The sequence below is a fragment of the Cuculus canorus genome, chromosome 1 (assembly GCF_017976375.1).
Source record: "Cuculus canorus isolate bCucCan1 chromosome 1, bCucCan1.pri, whole genome shotgun sequence".
In the NCBI taxonomy this organism is placed as follows: Eukaryota; Metazoa; Chordata; class Aves; order Cuculiformes; family Cuculidae; genus Cuculus; species Cuculus canorus.
Window position 1 is genome coordinate 77510930 of NC_071401.1, and position 17543 is coordinate 77528472.

The 17543-nt window shown below is 39.1% G+C and overlaps 1 protein-coding gene across 4 annotated transcripts in view; it reads left to right on the forward strand.

Moving 5' to 3' along the window:
* FRMPD4 (FERM and PDZ domain containing 4) overlaps positions 1-17543 on the forward strand; it is a 349158-nt gene that overhangs the window by 50104 nt on the left and 281511 nt on the right. The window contains exon 1 of one of the 4 annotated variants that reach the window (XM_054078051.1): positions 5097-5120. The exons of the other annotated variants lie outside the window; for them this stretch is intronic. The gene's annotated coding sequence lies outside the window, so the exon portion shown is untranslated. Of the gene's footprint in view, positions 1-5096; positions 5121-17543 lie in introns of those variants that run through there. 4 annotated transcript variants of the gene reach the window in all.

A 17543-nucleotide genomic window follows, 5' to 3' on the forward strand; every position in this document is an offset into this window, starting at 1 on the left:
GATGTTAGACCTTCATACTGTGAAAAATGACAAGTTACTATAGCACTACCTTTAAGTTAGCCTTGCCTACTCTAAAAAGAAGTGGGCTGTTTGTTTAATACTCCAGTGCATAACAGGTTGTACAACTTTAGCACAGAAGAGACAAGTGTCGCTTGTTTTGACTGTGTGATGTGACTAATCAAGTCAAAATATAGTTTGTGTTCAGGTAGAAATGATCAACCTTCATGGTTTTGGTTTTTTTTTTTCCCTTTTTTCCTAACATTGTTATGGATCATATGAAAATTGTAATTTAAAGGCATCTGCTTTTCTTGATTTTTATTTTTTACTTGTTGTAAAATCTCAAATGATGTTAAACAAAATGTTAATTTTTATCTTTGAAGAAAAATGATTTTTTTTTTCCAGGGATAGAGGCAGATAGTTTTCTCATGATGTTGGCTCTCTGCCCAGAATTTTACTTTGCATTATGTATTGTACATTACCTGTCATGTTTACAAGGAGTGCACTCTCCTCTGCCAAGGCATTCAGTGAAAAGGGACAGAGAAAGACTGTGCGTGAGTAATGATCTGTATTTGACTATTCTGCATTGAAAATGGGGTGAATACGGGCTACAGCATGTTATAGGGGAGAAGTGGTAGAGGCAGGAAGACAGAAGAAATTGGAGAAAGAAATGTAATGAATGTTGTACCGAACAAGGGCTTATTTGCCATGAGTGACTTGAAGTAATTGTTCCAAGACTGGCAGATTTTTATGTGAATGTGAGCTTGCACTGTTGCCTGGGTAGGAGTTTATTTGCTTCATAAGGATGGTTGAATGAATTGGCTACATGTGCTGTAATCTGCGTGACTGCTATTTAAAGAAATAATCAATTCACCATTGCAACAGTAAGAACTGTTTTCTTTTTTTAAGGTTTTAAGTTTGTTCTTGAAACTCTTTCTTTCTCCAAAGAGTTTCTGGTGGCTGAGCTTGAAGTAGCTTGACACATGAAATAGAACATGCTTGTGTTTTATCGTAGCTTAAAGAAAAAAAATCCCCCCTCCCAAACTAGAAAACATTTCTTTCTTTTTTTATTTTCAATTGGTATTGGGAACAGTGAGGAATTAGGGAACTTCTAGGGGAAGTAGTGGAGACGGAGACCTCCGTTCATTGGCCTCTGAGAACGGAGAAGTGGGAAGGCTATGTGAAAATCCCATACCTGAGCCAATCTGGGGAGAAGAGGATATCCTGGAAAAGATGGGTTGAAGTGGGGAGAAGCTGCTTCAGCCCTTCTGAATCACTCAGCTCTTTCCTGGCTGTTCTGACTCCCCCATTTCCACCTTCTCCTGCCTGTGGAGCCTGTTCTGCTGCTTTTGAGTGACTTTGCTTTGCCTGGGCACTTGTGAAATGAAGTACAGGTTCTGAGTGCTAAATGCAGCTTTTGTGTATTCTGCACATCCAGATGTACCAAGGTATTCCACCTCTGATCCCATGCCTTGCAGTCTATAGAAACTGTCTTCCTATTAGTGTGAAGTAGAAATCTGCAAAAAGCACATTTCTCTTTGTATCTTTTCCCTATTAGGCAGGAGGGGAGAGTGGTTCTCCAAGGGATTAATTTTTCTATGTTGCTTGTAGAAGATGAACTGTCTAGGACAAATGAGAGGGTGTTTAATGTGGGTTGTTTTTTTTTTTAATTTTATTTTTTTAGCTAATGAACATGTGTTCATAGAAGTAAGGTTGTGGTTAGATTCTTTCCTTATACATGTTTCCCAGGTTTTGGAAGCTAGCTATCTAAAGAGATAAAAGGTTTCTTTTCAAATGATCGGTTTCTGAACTTCTAAAGAATATCTTAGGGAAGCTAGCGTAGTGTGTCTTGTGCTGCTTCTGAAGCCACAAAAAATAGTTGGAGACTATAAATGGCTTGTTTATCAAATGGTCTTAATTTCTAAGCTAGAAATGGAAGTTTGATAGGTGTATTAATTAGCCTGAATTTTCAGTTGAACTTTGAGTAATGTGGCTTTCTCTTTTTTTTAAACACTAGTAGGAGTAAACTTCAAGGAGTTACCATAGAGCAATTTTTCAGTTCCTGCTGTATCTTCTGCCATTCATTATGCTTTTGACACCTCAGCAGCTCCTTCTTTGTCCACTACTTTCATGCTTTTCAATGCTTACCTATAAACTCTTATATTCACATTACTGAAAATGTGGGACAGACGATATCGTGGTTATAGGAATTTTAAGAATCACTCTAGAAAAAACACAACTACTTATTCAATTGAAAAATCTTTAATTGAGAACTACTCTATCTCTTTCTGTTTGTTGTTTTTTTTGGGGGGGGAGGTGGGTTTATTTTTAATTATATTTAAAAATTGTATTTAATTGTATCAAGGGAAGTACTGGCAAGATGGACAGTCAAAAATACTGTTGTTTTTACTCTTTCTAGGTGGCCGATGTAGTGATTCTGAGTGACTAATATTTTTTATGTCTTAAAGATGACCACTTTCAAAGTAATATTCTTGGAATATGAACAGTAGAATACAAGCCTGTTTTGCTTAAGCTAACATGCTTTGTTAATAATTCCCATTATCTTTAATTTTCATGCTGAATATAGTGCGTATCTGTTTTCAGAAAACAAACCTTTTCTTTCCAAACAAAATCTTAAGTTTATTATTCGTCTCTTTTGACGCCTTTAGTACACATTAAGGTACTCTGGTGGGCTTTGCTGAACTGGGGTATTCCAAAAAAGCAGTGGAATAGGCTGTGGAAATCTGGCAGATTCTATGCCCATGCGAACTATTTAGTACTTGCCCTACTGGATGTTGTCCGTGGTGTCTGGGTGTGCTACATGTTGTGGTTACTATTTAATAGATTTAACAGGAGCCCGCTACCTAAAGAGTAAGAGAGGAACCTTCACTCTTGATGTCAGTGCAAGCTTCACCCTCCATCTCAACAAAAGTACTTCATAGTTACTTAATAGCAGAATGTTGATTTGCTTTTTGCTTTCTAAAGTTCATCTTGACCTCATAGTGTTCTGTGGCCTTGAAATGAATAGACGAGTGCATGCTTGTGGAAGTGTTTCCCTTTAATTTCTGTTCATTAGCCATTAATGTCAGAGTTCATCTTGTTTTCTCATGTTACGTGCTCCTGCTCAAAAACAGAATTTCTGTTTTCATATTATATGTTTGAAATGTTTCTTTCATAGGACAAGATCTGTTTGATATTTTCCAAGTGGTTCATGGTTCAGTGCTGCAATAAGCAGCTTTCTAATTAGAGGACAGAGTACCTATCCTACTGGGCATTATCTCAAAATGGCTGAAATTGATTTTAGCTGCATAAAATATTGCTGGATCAACATGTGTTTATCAAGCTGTAATGATAGCAACTGACGTTTATTCTATCCAGTATTCAACAGTTATCAAAATACTCGTTTTTCCATCTCTAAGCATGGTGGTAAGTAGAAAACAGTTTGCCTCTTAATTTCTGTGGTACAGTTTGCTGCTTTATTTCTGTTCCCTGTTCCCTCCCTCCAAATTAGTTTTCCACTCAAGGAGCTTTTTTGTGCTAGATTCCCCTTATTCATGATGAATATGTAATGCTGACTCATAAGTTGTTAGGATTGCTTGGCAGTATTGGCAGGGGCTTGTGTGTGTGGGTGCTCTGACCACAAAAAGACACCTTGCACTGGATTTTTTAGTATTAATTAGTTTCATATTCTGGCTTTTAAAGGTGTTTGGGATGAATAGTTGGCTTGTACTGTATAGTTAAGTTCAGGGGAAAGCGATTTTGAATATTAGATGGCGAATTCGCTATTGGTTCTGCCTTTGGTCTTTAGTGATAGACCTAAAGTTTGTGTAACGTTACGTGAAATGATAAGGAAACTTCACTCTTGTTTTTGTGTGATATTTGCAAAAGTTTGGTATGTAAGGACAGCATGGCTATTTTTTTTCTCCCCAAACACATATGGTCATTTTATTCCCTCTTCACGTGCTCATTTTTTACTTTGCGAATTGAATTATACAGCTGTTAACAAAAATGCAGTTGGGTTTTTGTTTCTTCCAGCCAAACTGTACGCACACTGCATAGGCCAAATAATTTTGTGTACAGTGTCTCTTTATTCCCTAAGTAAATAACAGTGTAACTTGAATCACAGCCAAAACTTTCTTTGCAGGCTTAACTGTTGATCTGATTTCATCTGGTAAGTCCTGCCTGTCCCAGATGCTGGTTCTCTTTGTCTAGTCAACCACAACTGGCCTTGTGTACCCTGAGTAGAATTTAAGAAGCACCTTTTAAGAGTGCAGTACTGCAGTAGCTACTGCTGTCAGGTTGGCTGAGGGAAGGAAACCTGCTATACATTTTTAGGTCTGCTTCGCTGTGCTGATGGAGTGCTTCTGAATGTGACAGTTCCCAGGCTTGGCAGACTCTTCAGCTGGAATGTAAAATTTGCATTACATTTCCAGATGACATGATCTGCTCTCCAAACTGGCAAGCTCAGTCCAGCAACAGTTTTGAATAATTTGTTGAATAACCTCTGTTAATAATGGCAAAGGAGTTATGTTTTTGTGGGTATAGGGATGTGTAAATGCAACAATGCACACACGCCCATCCAGCTTACTGTACAGCTCCTATACAGTATGTATTGAGAGTCTTTGCTATATAAATGTAATAGTCGTTTGAGGTGAAGAACATGTCTTTCCATTCTCAAGTTGGACTTAAATAACTCTTGCCTATTAAGTTGAAAGTTATAGTTGTTTCACAGTAGAAGAAAAAGATACTACTTTATCTCTTCAGTAAGTCATTTTTACAGTTTAGTGCATGGTGACTTGTATTTTTTACATTTATCAACACATACAGAAAACACAGATACTCAGACAGTGATGAGGATGATGGTCAACTGAATGGAAAACTTAACCTCTGTAATCATCAGACACTGGCTTGCCTGGACTTGACGTAAAGATCAGATCACAGAATTAATCTGTCACCTAGTAAAACGTGGGAGAGAATTGTCATTCCAAAGAAGCCACTAGTTCTGATTACCTAGTTGTTGTGTATTTCTTTTGATGCTCTGATTATGGAGGGGAGGAGATGAAGACAGTTTTTTCTGGTGTATTTTCCTCTTAGACTGCCAGACGCACTGTTCTTTCCATAAGGTAATGAATGCTGACTTCCAAATGAAGGTGCAAATCATCAGCTTGTTTTAAGCTTTAAGGATACCATTGGCATTACATTATACTAGTAAGGTATTGGGCCTTATTTAAGAGTTTTCAAAAGGATACCCTGTTTCCATGTGGATTGTCTTAAAACATGCTTTTCTAGTGCATAATTCAAGAAACTCATGAATACTAAAATTAAAAATACAATTTTTACCTTTTAGTAAAACTGTTAAACAGTTAAAACTGATTTCCTGTGTCTCTGTAGTGATTCTGATTGATTGCAGTGACATTTGGTGGTGACAGAAGAGTGGATCACCTGCAGTCGTCTCAGCTTGCTCAGTCAGCTCAGCTTGCTTCTGGATTTAGACAAGAGTCTGCCCCCTTGGATAGGAACTGCATAAGCATTGCTGATAGCAGTTTTATTTTTCACTTTCTTACTCTTTATTTTTTCCCTTTTGATTTTATCTTAAACAGGTCAGAACATCTGGGGAAATGCTTTTGCTAAAAATATTTAGTGTGACATGTTTGTTATTAATTTGGAGGGAAGTTTTCATGCATATTGCTGGGTTGTAACTTCTTAACCACTTGCAAAAAACAGCCTTCTATTTTCCTGTGTTACTTGTGGGGAAAAAACCTGGCAGCATTCAATGGCAGCATCTAAAAAACAGTGTGTTTGTCCACTAGGTAAGGAACAGACTTGGCAGTATTTTTTTTTAAAATTATTTTGTTTCCATTGTAGTGGGGAGTATATTTTAAGATCCAGTGAGATAATCCACTCTCATCAGGAATATGGTGCTTAATTTCGGATACTGTTTCTTTAAAAAAAAAAAAAGGAGAAGGCAAACTTCCACATACTGGTGAATTATATTTGGGAACTGACGAAAAGAAGGGAACTTTATCACAGACATACACAAAACTTAATTTTCAGGTGAGGTAAATTGGAGGTTTCATCTTTTAATCCTTTTTTTCATCAAAAACTTTAGACCTCCAGAACACTGTTTTTGTTTCAAAAAAAAAAAAGAAAAAAAAAGACAAAACAGACTCATGAGGGAGAAGTTTTGTAGAAGTTTATGCAATAAAAATAAATGAACTTGTGCTCAGTGGTTGTGCTCTTACATATCATCAAGGGTAAGATCCTTCTGGAACTTTATAGTCTGATCTAGCATAAAATGTATTAGAATATACATTTTTGTGTTATGTAGTTTAGCTGCTACCTGATGAAATTAAGCAGAAAGGTTGAAAGGTCAGTCTGCCACATATTTCAGCTATATTTTGCTGTAGTATGAATGAGTGGGTGAAGTGTCATGGGGAAAATCTTGAAAGCGCTCGTGTTTTTGCAAGTGTTTTATTGTCTTTGGGGGTGTAACATATTACTGCCATAAAGAAAACATAAGCCTTGCAGCTTTTGTATGCTTCACTGGGTAAAGTGTCTTCTCATCCATCTTCTGCAGCTGCAGGGCATAACACTTAATTCTTAATATAAACTGTAATTTAGGAAGTTTTACAGACTGTAGCAGCCTGAATATGTTGGTAAATCCAAAATGGAATTTTATCATTGTTTTTCCACTTAAAGTGGGTAAAACAGTAAATAAAGTGCTGAGACTTTGGAATATATGCTGTTCATTGGCTGATAAGTGTGTTTTGTGAAGTTACATTACACTGACTTAAGTTTCGATTTCTCCAGTTCTTTTTTTCCTGTACTTGAAATATTCATTTATCTACAAGAACTGCAAAATAAATTAAAAAAAACTTGGGGGGGGGGGAAGTAAGCTACCTGCTCTGGAGTGTCCCTACGTTTGCTGTTTGGTGAGTAAAAGTGAGCTGCTGCTAGCTAGTTTCATGTACGTTAACCTGCCTTCTGTATGAGTTTATCTCATCTATGGAGCTGTCTACAGACCATGCGGGATCATTTGCTTTTGAACAGATCTCTCCAGAAACTGGAATGGCTGTATGCCAAGTAAGATTTGATAGGTGGCGAGGCAAGCGTGTAGGTGAACTCTAGAGCCCATTTGCCATGTTGTGATGTCTTCTAAAATTGTAGTGACTTCCTAAGCTTCAGAAGAGTCAAATAACTTTGTTATCACAAACACCTCATCTTTAAGTATGAGAATTTACACCAGATTCCTGAGGTTGCGTGTTCGAGACCAGTTCATGTTGACTAATATGGGATACTGGATGTTCCTGATGAGCATGTCTGGGAAACCATTTGGCAGTAGCCAGTAGAAAATATTATCGGGCAGAACGGTGTTGCAGAATTTCTGCCCTCCTTTGGAGTTTATGCATTTCATGTCTCCTCTGAAGGCTGGAGGTCTGGACCCAACGTCAGTCACTTGTGACTACCAGGCATTAAGATATTCCAGGGAGAAAGAATTTAGTTGCAAGAATGACAGTGGAGCTGTGAAAAATATAATGTCTGACTGTTAAATAGTTGTAATTAGCTGGGGCATCTGCCTAGAAAAGAGAGCTCTTGGTTTCCATCCACGGCTTCTATTCTCTCACGTTCTACCATAGTCTACCATGCAAAGCGAGAAGGAGCTGAGGGCTCCCACTAGCCAGCAGCTTCTGCAACTACTCCCAATGCTGCCTCATTCTGTTAAGAATTCGCAAGTCATTCTCGTGGACAAAGGTTCTTAAATTATGTTCTTCCTTCCCTTCCTCAACCTCTGCCTAGTCACACTTCAAAGCATATATCCTGTGTGTTATAGGGAAAACCATAAGGTTACTTGCTCTTTTCCCACCCAGACTTAACATTTCCCCAAATACTTTGTATTTGTGAGGAGTCACAAATTTCCATTTTGTTGTAAAACAAAGCCAGATAAAGTGCTCCAAATCCAGCAAGACTCCAAAGAACATGTATTTTGACAGCTTCTACCAAAATGACTTAAGGAGACTTCACTACTGGAAAGTACGGTTTTCTCAAAATAGATCTACATTGCAGTACAGCATTAAGTTACTGTGCAGTTGTTCCTTAACCCACCTTTTCCTCTTGTTCTTTGATGCCAAAGTTGATACAGATAAATATAGTAGGGTCTTGTTTTTATTACGAAAATAAATATAAAAGTGATTATAATACATTCTCAGCTTGAAACTAAAGGCCTCTTACGCCAGACATATTCAAATATGAACCTTGAATATTACTGCTTCTTTTCTTTCTGTTATGGAAGGTGCTGGGCTGTTTGTTCTGTTACATGTGATGGCTTTCCAGAAGTAAAAATTAACATTAGGATGGGCTTGAAAAATTAGCTGGAAGTTATTTTTGTGCTGTCCTTGGAAGTGGAGTACTTGGTCTTTTGTGTTGAGCAGTGAAATAAGATAAATCACTCTCATGAATACTAATATCGGTTATTTCTATAACGTGTTCCACTGCAGCAAGCAGTAACGTGCAGGTTGGGAGTGCTTTTTTTTTATGGCTCCGTCTTGTTTTTTGGGAAGGGGGTTCCACAAACAGCGATGTGGTGACTGTGTTCGCATGGTCTCCGTGTCACTCTATTGTAGTTGTGCTGTATGCTTGTAAAGCCAGAAGAGGGAGCACAAATGAAGACCTTGTTTATAAGGTGCTACAGTTGGATCCACGAGGCTGATCTGGAGCCATGGAAATACTGGGGTCACACGTGTTATGTTGGAATGTGTTACTTTGTTAGACACGTGAGAAATAACGAGCCTGGTGTTGGCTTGAAAAGAGAGGAAGGGGGCATAGTGGAGGAATTGAAATGACTAGGAAAGACTAGTCAAATTATTATTATTTATAAATATTATTATGTCTTTAGTGGTTTATTAAGTTTGTTATTTGATTTATTAAGTTCATTATTTAAGTTTGTTATTTGAAGTTCTGTTTAGTGTATTTGTTTAGTGTATTTGTTATTTGAAGTTCTGTTTAGTGTATTTTGTTTTCTTTATTCATTTTCTTTTTGTTTGTTTTCCCATTTTGCCTCAAAGAGGACTGAGGCTATGAAAGATCTGTGGTGAACAGCCAAGTAGTGTATCAGTGGCCCAAGGAGGTATGATGGGCCACTTCTCTTTTGAGATTCTCATATCCCATGGCCCTTATCCTGTAAGCTTCACGTGTCAGGAGACACTTAATCATCCCTATGGCAAGATAGTGCTGGGCTAGTGGCGGTGACGCAGGTTAATTTTACATCCTTTAACAAGTAAATGAAATATGTTGTAAATCAGATTATTGTCATGCTAGTTGTGATCATGCTATATATGATGTTTTAGAACCACAGAATTATTGAACATTTAGGGTGGGAAGGGACCTTTAAAAGGTCATCTAGGGAGTCCAAGCTCCCTGCTATGACCAGAGACATCTTCAGCTAGGTCAGGTTGCTCAGAGCCCCATCCAACCCGACCTTGAATGTTTCCTTGAATTTTGTTTTAGAAGACCCAGAAGACAGCTTTCAAGTTTGTGCAACATGATGGTACCTTTGAAGTACTAGCTTACAAGTAACTGTAGTCAGGTAATAAATTGTTTAATTTATGAGAATTTATAGCTGTCAAGGTTGATTGAATTAGAAGGGATAATCGATAAGCTGCCAGCTTTGGAGTGAGGTTTGGCTCCCATCAGGTCACAATGCAGTTGCAACTCCCAAGTACTTCTTGAGGGATCTTGGAGAAAAACCCTGGTGTTTCTCAAGCCAAAAGATAAGAATGATGCATAGCAGAGAGATTAGATTTTCTACACTCTTTTACCCTTTTCTTTCCAAAATTTTCTTAGAGAAGAGAGTTACCAGTCATCTTGTTCTTAAGGCATCCAAGTCAGGATTCTCTGAGGGAGTAGTGGGTCATGTGGATAATGCAAATATTCTTGCAGCTCTAGGTATAGGAGTATATTCTGTGGACTTCTGTTATCTCTGGTTGAATATATGATGATTTGAAGGGGTTGTGGAAGCTGGCTAAACCATAAACTGGGAATGTATTACCTGAACAGAGGAAAAGTGTGCAGTGTAATATCTGGGCAATATGTTCATGCTCTTTCCCATCTTGATTTATTCTGTTAGTCCAGTGACAACCTGGTACCTGTTTGTTTTGACGGCCTCTATTGATCTCGCCTCAGGTGAGATGGCAGGTTCTTGGATTTTCTAAACATCAGCATATACATAAGTTCAGTTGTTCTAGAGTCACTGCTTTTATACTATGTTGTATGTTTGATAAACAGTTCTAACAAGGTGGTGTGTTCCTGGAGCAAATTAACACAAAGCTGTTAAGGGGTTGCTGGACATCATTTTCCAGTTGCAGCTGAAGAAGACACTGGTGCTTGTATGGCCCCAGATTGCTCGAGGGTTTTGGGCCCTTAAGGTCAGGGCCAAAGTCGCTTGTGTGCCTTTTCCCTTTGTCCTCTGTAGTTCAAAATTATCTAAGTCATTTTACATCATTTTAGAAGTACCTTCTTACTTAATTTCTACAGTGAACTGGCAGACATGAAGTGATTTTATGGGGAATGAGGATGCAGAAAGATGTGGTAGGATTTTGTAGGTATCCATTTCAGAGACAGATCTGGTGGTAGGATCTCGTAGAGAAGGAATACGTTGGGTTGTTGTTATCCTTAGATGATGCAGCTTAAAGGTGAAGAAGAGCTTTTCTCTGCAGTCCCGCTGTAGGCTAGTGAAGCAGCACTATTGCTTTAACGAAATGGTTTGTCTAAGAATTTGCAGCGTTGCTTAGTTTCATTCTTTTCTTCACAGAAGAACAGCCAAGCTTATGTGCTCTCAATTTAAATGCTATGTTTTCTCCAGCTTTAAGTTGGAGGTAAAATATGTGCCTTGAATATCCATTCTTTGCTCCTCAATCTTATTTTGCAGAGTTAATACCACTTAGTTAAAAGTAATTCACACTTTGCCTGGAAAAACAGCTTTACATCCTGAAAAAAAGGCAGGAGTCCACTGGAGATCTAGATGGAAGAGTAATGGCGAAAGAGTACTGAATACAATAGAAAAGGCAGTGTTAATTTAGTGCCTGCAGAAAATCCCGTGGTTTATATGGATTAGTATTCAATGTGCAACTTGCAGCGTCTTTTTTTGATCCTGAATATTTATAGTAGCTACATCACCTATAAGCGGATAGAAATTGGAATTTAAGACTGAATTACCAAGATAGCTGAGGAGGAAATAGCAAAGCAAGTGGAAATGATGAGGAGATAGAGGAAAATGCCCAGTGGGAAGAAAAATGAAATTACTTATTCTTAGAAAGAGTACACCTGTTCTTGTCCTGTTTGAACTCATTGGTAGCAGCCTTTTAAAAGTAACTCTTATAAATCACCTGAATTGCAATAGGTTATGGTAAATTGCTCTAGCTTTTACAAACCTTTCTTGTGAGATCTTGACTTAGAAGCATTCATAGGCAGAGTACTGGTGACATGTGCTTGTTTGTACATATTTTTACTACCACTTTAAAAAGAAATGTTGGCAAGCCCTGAAAGAAGACTAATTACAGCTTTGCAGTGGAGATCTTATTACAGTTGTGGATGACATTGACTTTTGTTTTTGGAGCAAAAAATAGAAATTAGTGTGAAACTGCTAAGCAGGAAGCAGAGAGCGCACTGTGGCAATGGCTCTGAAATTATTACTTCAAGAATGTCACTTACTGGTGATTCAGGATACAATGATGACAGGGGAGGGTTATTCCAGATGGATGCAAAAGATTAAACAGAATGCAGAAGAAATAAGAGAAATAAATGTGCGTTGGTGAGAGAAATAGCAGGGACAGAATGAGTGTTGAAAGAGAATGAGATAAAAATCAACCCATTCCTCAGTTCTGAGGCCAAGTTGGCACCTTCTTGACACAAATTGTTCTTTTGAATCCCGAAATTGGCTATACCAAATGTCACCTCATCAAACAGCAAAGGGGCCTTAGGAGAAGGGGTCAAGACCAGCAAATTATAAACAAAAACTCTAGCTATTTTAGTTCTGCCCGTTCAGTGTAGGTTTAAGTTGGAGACGTAATTAACCCTCTTTGTGTTTGATGATGTTTGTATATATGCTGTATTTCTGTTCTTATTTGGCATTAAGCAAGATAGTTGCTTAATCTTAATGTATACAGAATCACGCAATGGTTGAGGCTGGAAGTGTGCTTCTGGAGGTCATCAGGTTCAGCCCTCTCTCAGAGCAGGGTGAGCACACTGTAGGTTCCTCAGGACCATGTCCCGTTGCATTTAAAAGGCAGAGACTCCACGACCTCTGTGGGCAACCTGAGCCAGTGTCCAACAGCCCTCACTGTAAAAAAATATTTTCCTTTTTCAAATGATATTTCCTGTATTTGAATTAGGACCCATTGCCCTTCTGTCACTGGGCACCACTGAGGAGAGCCTGTCTCTGTCGTCTTACTCTCCCCATCAGTTATTTATACACGTGGATACACACCCTTGAGCCTTCTCTTCTCTGCTCTCTTAGACTCTGTTTGTCAGATGTTCTTAATCATATTTGTGGCCCTTTGCTGGACTTGCTCCTGGATGCTCATACCTCCCTTGTGCTGGGGAGCCAAGAATGGGACCCAGCACTCCAGGTGTGCCTCCCTAGGGCCAAATGTTGGGGCAAGATCCCCTCCCTTGACCTGCAGGTGTCACTTTTCCTAAGTGAGCTTGAATGTAGACATTTCTATAAACTGAAGTATTTCATGAGGCACTTTAATGCTTCTTGAGAGATTTCACCTCAGACTGGTCATCCATAAACCAGGCGGTGCTATGTAAGCTGGCAGTTTCTCTTGGGTTGCCCTGCTGCTCTCATGCAGTGTGTTGACTCTTCAGGTAGTTGAAAGAAAGCACCAGCAGCTTGTGGTTTCAGCTTCTCCGTGTGCTCCGCTGCCTACAGGGCAACTGCTGTACTTGGATCTGCTCTTCAGAAGACGGTACTGGAGGGTGTTAAGTGGAGGGATGTCAGGGATCTGGGGGAGGTGAAGCATTGACACAGCTCAGCACAGGTGACAGTGCTGTGGAGGGAAGGATTTGTCTTACTTTGCCGTTTAAAATTCTAATCGCCTGTGAACTTACTTTGAGCAGCGCTGGCCTGTCTGTAAGCAAATTTTTACTTATCTCTAAGTACTTGGAAAAGACTTGAAAAATGCTTATTCATTTGTGATTTATTGCAGTATCAAGGCTTGCATCCTAAGACACATCCTAAGACTGTCCCTTTGGGCCAGAACAGTCCATTAACTCCTAGTATATTTGCTATAGACTTCTGTTTTTTTGGTTTTGTTTTTTAATTTTTATTCATAGTTGGTATGCTTTGCCTTTTCACTCCCATCTCCTCTGGGATACAAGGATGAAGTTTTTTATTTAATTTTTATTTTTTTTATCAGTTGGAGTACTGTGCCTTTTCTTTAAACCCATGCCCGCAAAAAATCCCCCACAAAAATATTTGAGATGTTTTACAGGAGTTATCGCTCAGATTTGCTTAGAACTGGGAGTTGGGTAAGAAATGTGTCCAAAGCATTTGTTTTTACATCTGGAGAAGAAAGATGTTTCTGTCACTCCCTTCCTGGTTTGCTGAAGGATTTATGCATTTGACAGTTGCCAAATGCTTACAATATGATGTTGGTGATCTAAATCAGGGAAAGAAATATTGCTCTTAATGATTTAGCAAAGACTAATATTGGAAGCAAGAGGTGGGATTTTACTTTAAATCTGTATAAATTTGGTAGGAACTACTAAACTTTTAAAATGTTGACTCACTGACTTCTGAATGATACCACCTTTCAAAGGATGATGTTTAGGAAATCAAGCATATTTTAGTGGAAATCTAAGAAAAGCAGTTTATTGAGGTATGACATTTTGAAAAAAATGTATTTTGCTTTTCCAGTTGTAATCTGTTTCTGTGTTTTTCTTACACTGATATTGGCAAATTGAGAAATAACTAGGAATTTCAGGAGAAAGCCTGTGATATTTAAACTCCACTATACAATACTTTAACTTAGACTGACCAAATTTATTGGTTATAAGATTTGTTCTCTGACTCACAGTTAAAATGAGTTAATGAAATATGAATGTTTTGCTATAGTTGAACTTCTTGTAAATGACATCAGCATCTTTAAGTATTAGCATTGGTTTTACAATTAAAATGAAGGTTCCACCTTAGCATAGGAAATACCTGACAGAAAAACTGTTGAAGTTATATGAAATCTAATCGCTTTGTTGAGGGTCACTAGAAGAGTGCAGTGTTGGCTGCCTTAACCAAATCTTGGTAGAAATAACACAAATTCATTAAGAGGGTGATAGGATAAACCATTTATGCAAAAAGATTTGTCTAATAATGTTAGAAATGTTTCTACCTAACGCAAGAAACAAACTGGTACAAAATAGTAGACCTCATACTGGTACATAATGAAGGCTTAGCCGCCTCTTTTGTCCAAAGTCAGGAAGCATTTGGAAGAGGACTCAAAATCCGGAGAATACAATATCTAGCACTTTCTTCATAAGTTAATTTCATTATGTTGTGTGCTCCCGTCTTCCATTTTAGATGCCATTTGTTTGAAATATGATTTTTTTTAACTTTTTAAATAGTATTTTTCAATGAGGAAAAAAAACTGGAAGTGCTGTATAAGAATGTCTGGGTATTTTTTCTAACTATGAGAAACATTTTCTGCAGTGCTCAGTGAAAACTAGAATTACTCTGACTGAAGATTGAGCAATTTCTGCATATGTTATGTCAAAATTGGCAAATACAAACAATGCAGAGTGAAATGTTGACAGAGCAACTGCATCTTTACTTGCACAATGTTTGGGAGGGTTTTTTTATTTGTTGTTGTTGTTTTTTCTTCCCCAGTGTTACTCCTGTATTTCTGTGTGTGCAGGTGGGATAGTGCTTTGACAAAGATCAGCTGCTCACTATTTCATTTTGCCCATCCCATCTCTGGTTCAGATTACCTGCATAATGTCTGTATTTTGCAGTATGCATAGAATTGCTTGTTTCCTCAAAGCTGCTCTGTGTCACTCTTATCACTGTATCTGCATTCTTAAAACTAGAATGAATTTATTTTGCACTACTGCTGTAAGATTAGACAGCTTTTTATTGTCTGTTTACAGAAAGGGAATTGAGGTACCAAATGATCCTTCCAGTACCTGAAAGAGGCCTACAAGAAAGCTGGAGAGGGACTATTCATAAAGGCTTATGGTGATAGGACGAGGGGGAACGGGTATAAACTGGAGAGGGGCAGATTTAGACTAGACATTAGGAAGAATTTGTTCACCATGAGAGTGGTGAGACACTGGAACAGGTTGCCAAGGGAAGTCATGGCTGCCCCATCCCCGGAGGTGTTCAACGCCAGGTTGGATGGGGCCTTGGACAGCCTGATCCAGTGAGACATGTCCCTGCCCATGGCAGAGGGGGTTGGAACTATTGAACTTTAAGGTCCCTTCCAACCTTAACTATTCTATGATTCAATGATTCTATGATTAAGGCTAAACCAGTTGAACATCTAGGTCTTCATGTGCAATATGGGACATATAGATCTCTTTTTTATGGTACTGGACATTTTTGTAGCCTTCTGCAAATGATGAGCACAAACATGTTTTGTTTTGTTTTCCTCAAGTCTGGTTTCAAATTTATTTTAGTTATTTGTTTTCCATTATCTTAGGCAAATGCTACAGTCCTTCTTTCTGCCAGAGATGGCTTTGTGCCAGCATTTGGCCATCTTTTCTTTGTGATCAGCACATTGTTACTTCTGTAGTAGTTGCAAGTGCTTCGCGCTTGTGCAAGAAAAAACCTTTATTCAGCATTTGCAAAGGAGAAGTCCCACAGCTGTAAATTCCAGACACTTTGACTTAAGTGATTTAGGAGATCCTGTATACTAGTCCTGCTTATTCTGTGGGCCTAGAATCTTTGTAGTGTTATTGTTTGTTTCTGTTTTTTGTTGTTGTTGGTTTTTTTTTAAATTTTTTTAAACATGTCCATCTAGGAAATGCTGGCATTTCATATTTTTGTGTCCCTATAGTTATTGTATATATTGTTCTGGGTGGTTGTTCTGTTTATGTTATTAAGCACATCATCCATTATATGGAATAACAGTCATCTTTTCATATGTCATATATTGAATCTTAAGATCCAAAATTTCAGCACTTGGCTACTACCTTCTGTATGTATGATTGAGATAGAAAATGTAGCAGTCTTGTGGACTTCACAGCTGTTCACAAGTGCATCTTTGGACTCCTGTCTTCTCTTAGCTTTAGTTTATTTCCAGCTTCTACTACTACTAGAGTTCTTCTGTCCCATCCTTCCCCCTCAGCAGGTATCTGTTCCCCTGATGCTTTCTTTTCTCTAACCCCCATTTGTGTTTGCTAGCTCTGCCATCTCATCTCTGTGTGTCAGTGAGCCGCTGTTGTAGCACTGTGTGCTGAGTTCTTATGCCATTCACTGCAAAGACTCCTGGTCAGGGGATGAACGACCATCAGTGAAATCCTGCTCAGCTGCTTCAGATGGAACACCCTCACTGGCTATAGGGTATAAGGTAAAGGTAGAAAAGATGACCATGGGAACTACCGACCCGTCAGCCTCACCTCTGTGCCTGGGAAGATCATGGAACAGATCCTCCTAGAAGCTATGCTAAAGCACATGGAGGATGGGGAGGTGATTAATGGCAGCCAGCATGGCTTCACCAGGGGCAAGTCCTGTATGACCAAATTAGTGGCTTTCTGTCATGGGGTAACCACATCAGTGGACATGGGAAAACCAGTGAGTGTAATTGATCTGGACTTCTGTAAAACCTTTGACATGGTCCTCCACAACACCCTTCTCTCTAAATTGGAGAGATATGGATTTGGTGGGTGGACCGTTCAGTGGATAAGAAACTGGTTGGATGGTCATATTCAGAGAGTAATGGTCAATGGCTTGAAATCTAGATGGAGACCTGTGAAAAGTGGCATCCCTCGGGGGTCTGTGTCCCTCAGGGGTCTGTTCTGGGACCAGTGCTGTTTAATATCTTCATCAGTGATACAGACAGCAAGATTGAGTGCACCCTCAGCAAGTTTGCAGATGACACCAAGCTGAATGGTATAGTTGCCACACTGGAAGGACGGGATGTCAGCCGGGGGACCTGGGCAAGCTGGAGAAGTGGGCCTGTGTGAACTTTATGAGGTTCAACAAAGACAAGTGTAAGGTCCTACACTTGGGTCAGGGCAATCTGCTGTTTCAGTACAGGATGGGTGATGACGTGATGGAGAGCAGCCCTGCGGAGAAGGACTTGGGGGTGCTGGTTGATGGACAAGCTCGACATGAGCCGGCAATGCGCACTCGCAGCCCACAAGGTCAACTGTATCCTGGGCTGCATCAAAAGAAGCGTGGCCAGCAGGGTGAGGGAGGAGATTCTGCCCCTCTATTCCTGTGAGACCTCATCTGGACTATGGTGTCCAGTTCTGGAATTCTTAACATAAGAAGGATAGGGAGCTGTTGGAACAGGTCCAGGAGAGGGCTACAAAGATGATGGGAGGGCTGGAGC